The following is a 3,268-nucleotide window of genomic DNA, read 5'->3' as shown; positions in this document are numbered from 1 at the left end:
CGAATCTGTTCATAGTTTTCCTTTCATTTTATGGCGGAGTAAGAGAAGAGTGGTGACGTCGGAAATCACTTAGGGCAACTCGAGAGAGAACCTTGAGGCAAAGAAGTAAAGAGCGGGCCGACTCTCGGGAGAGCGAGATTATCTTTTAAGCACGAGTAGAAGACAGTGTAAAAGCCTGGGCAGCAAGAGATTACTACCAGGGCCTTTATTCTATACTTGCATTGTTATTTTGTACTTCATCTTTATATTTATACTATGGAAGTTCTATTTCTCTATTTGCTCACTCTCTTAGCACGCATGAGTAGCTAAACTAGTCGAATGGGTTGAGAAGAACTAAGCTAACATGACCTAGGAAGTTCATTGCTTGTGATTGTGTTGTTTTCTGCTGTGCAAAATACCCTTTAGAGTTACTCGAGAGAGAATCTAAAGAAAGAACCTAATATCTCGAGAGAGCTAGGTTAGAATCTGGACTCGAGAGAACAAGATTAGAATTGCATAAACAAGAGATAGGGACTTAGAGATAAGCTCTGTTTGTCAACCTGCATCGCATGCATCCTAGATATGGAAATGATATTATGTGGTCGCCTTATTTGTGTGCGTGCTATCCTGTCATCGTATAAATAAGAATAGAGACTTATGTGTAGGTTCTATAGACTTATCGTATATATCACATGCGTTCTAGCATTAGAAGTCGTAGCATTCACATCGGGAGGTGGTTTACTATTGTATGCATGTTGCATGATTGCAAAGCATGAACGCATTCTAGGAAGTGTTAGTCGAAACCCTTCTCAACCCGTTCACCGCATACTCATCGCATCTTTCGTTTACCAACTCTTTTCAAACTCCGCCGAATTTGTTTATCTTTCATCATCACAAACAATAGCCTCAACAACAATTTATTTATTTGGTTACCGCAAGGTTTTCGTAAAAATTATCAACGCAACCTGTTTTCACAAGTCCCTGAGTTCGACCTTAGACTTACTAGGAAACACAGTAGAATTTACACTTAGATTCCGCTGAGGAAACTTGAGTGCACAACGCAATTTCGTCAATGCATAGCATCTACATTTCCACTTCATAAAAATAAGCATCAAGTTTTTGCGCCGTTGCCAGAGACTTCGGCAAAATAGTGTGCTAACGGTAAATTTTATGATTTCTTTGCAGACCTTCAATCTCTGGCGAATTACGACCCAGAGATTGAGAGGACGTTTAAATGAAGACTGAGAGACAGCCAACAGCAACCACAGTCAGATAAAGAAGAGATGGCAGAGCAGCTTAAAAATGGAGCACCAAATGATAACAATGTCATGGCGAATTCAATCTTGTTGGTAAACGATCGCAATAGACCCATTAGGGACTATGCATCGCCAAACCTCTATGATTTCTCTCCAAGAATCATGAGGCCTGCCCTCGACGGAAGCAGATTCGAGATGAAACCGGTGATGATGCAGATGATCCAAACTACAGGATAATTCGGTGGAAGGCGTGGCGAGGACCCGCCCACCTCCGAAGCTTTATTGAAATCTGTAATACTTTTGTGTTCCCGAAGAACTCTGCCGAAGAAGTTTGACTAATTTTGTTCCCATTTTCTCTCTGTGATCAGGCTAGGAAATGGGCGTATTCTCTCGAGCTGGGAGAGATCACTTCTTGGGCATAGGTCGGGGAGAAATTTATGAAGAAGTATTTTCCACCTATCGAGAATGCCAGACGAAGGAAACTGATTACAAATTTTGAACAAGACATGGACGAATCACTCAGTGATGCCTGGGTGAGGTTTAAGATATTGGTCCGGGACTGTCCACATAATGGGTTGCCAGACTGCCTCCAGATGGAAATTTTTTTATCATGGTTTGAATCCCGCTTCACAGACCGCTACCAATGCGACAGCCGCTGGTGGTCTATTGATAAGACATATGACGAGGCGAAGAATATCTTGGATCGCGTCTTTAAGAATCATGAAGATTGGAGAGAGAGTGATCGGCGATTGAGACTCAAAGACACTGACGCAAGTAATCGTGCTATTGCTTCACTACAAAACCAGATGACCGCAATGATGAACTTAATCAGGGAATTGCAATAAGCAGGCCAACACCGCAAAACGGGCAAATCAACGCAATCAGTCAAAACATCGCAAGGTGTGCGACTTGCGGTGATGGGCATGTGATGGAAGATTGCCCTTAAAATCTACCATCCGTCTACTTTGTAAAGAATAAACCTTTTTCGAATACCTACAACCCCAGGTGGAGAAACCACCCGAATTTTTCTTGGACGAATCAGCAACAGAATTTCCAACCTGTGGCGTAGAAGGAAGGGCCACCAAGATTCTTCCCACGCAATAACGGTCAACCGAGCAATCAAGCAAGTAGCTCACAACCACCGTAATCCTCTTCTTTGGAGAGTCTATTGAAGCAATATATAGAGAAAAATGAAACTATGCTTCAAAGTCAAGCTACGTCCATCTGCAATCTCGAATTACAGATGGGCCAGATTGCGAGTGAGCTGAAGAGTAAACCGCAAGGGCTTTGTCGAGTTCAACTGAACTTCCACGCAACCCGGGGGATCAGGTAAAGAGCAATGTCAGGCTGTGACATTTCAAAGTGGGAAGACTGTGGAGGGAGAAAAGAAGGAGCTTAGTCGAACAGCTTCCATTGCGGCTGAACCTAAGATTGCGGTGATGCAAGAAGAAGAAAAAGAAAAAGAAGCAGTAGAACCGAAGGTTGCATCGACCTCTAAACCAACTGAAATGGGGACCGTGAAAGTGCAGTTACCCCCTTTCCTTCAAAGACTAAGGAAGAAAAAGAATGAAGAGGTACAGTACCAATGCTTCCTATCTATGTTAAAGCAATTACATGTTAATATTTCTTTTAGTGAAGCGATTAAGGAAATGTCCGCCTATGCAAAGTTTCTGAAGGATATGGTAACTAATAAGAGAGGAGTTGGTAAGTTTTCCACGGTGGCGTTAACGTAAAGTTTAAAATCCATAATTCGATGAAGGACTATACATCGGGCAAGCCCTGTGTGACCTGGGAGCTAGCATAAATTTGATGCCTCTGTCAATCTTTAGACAATTGAATGTGGGGCAATTTGTGCCCACAACAGTGACTCTCCAACTGGCCCATAGATCTCTGGTGCATTCAGAGGGAAGAGTGAAGGATGTGCTGATAACCATTGACAAATTTATCCCGCCAGCTGACTTCATCATTTTAGACTACGAGGCCGACAAAGATGTGCTCATCATTCTGAGGCAACCCTTTTTATCAACGGGTCA

The 3,268-nt window shown here is 42.7% G+C and overlaps 1 non-coding gene across 1 annotated transcript; it reads right to left on the bottom strand.

Moving 5' to 3' along the window:
• Positions 1-1,705: 1,705 nt before the first annotated feature.
• LOC120068637 (small nucleolar RNA R71) lies at positions 1,706-1,812 on the bottom strand. Its single transcript, XR_005479274.2, has one exon. It is a non-coding gene; the product is annotated as a small nucleolar RNA R71 (small nucleolar RNA).
• Between the last annotated feature and the right edge of the window lie 1,456 nt (positions 1,813-3,268).

This window comes from Benincasa hispida, chromosome 12 (assembly GCF_027475165.1).
Source record: "Benincasa hispida cultivar pf3 chromosome 12, pf3_genome.v1.1, whole genome shotgun sequence".
NCBI lineage: Eukaryota > Viridiplantae > Streptophyta > Magnoliopsida > Cucurbitales > Cucurbitaceae > Benincasa > Benincasa hispida.
Note: the sequence above shows the minus strand (reverse complement) of the source record. Positions and strands in the feature narration are given on the sequence as shown.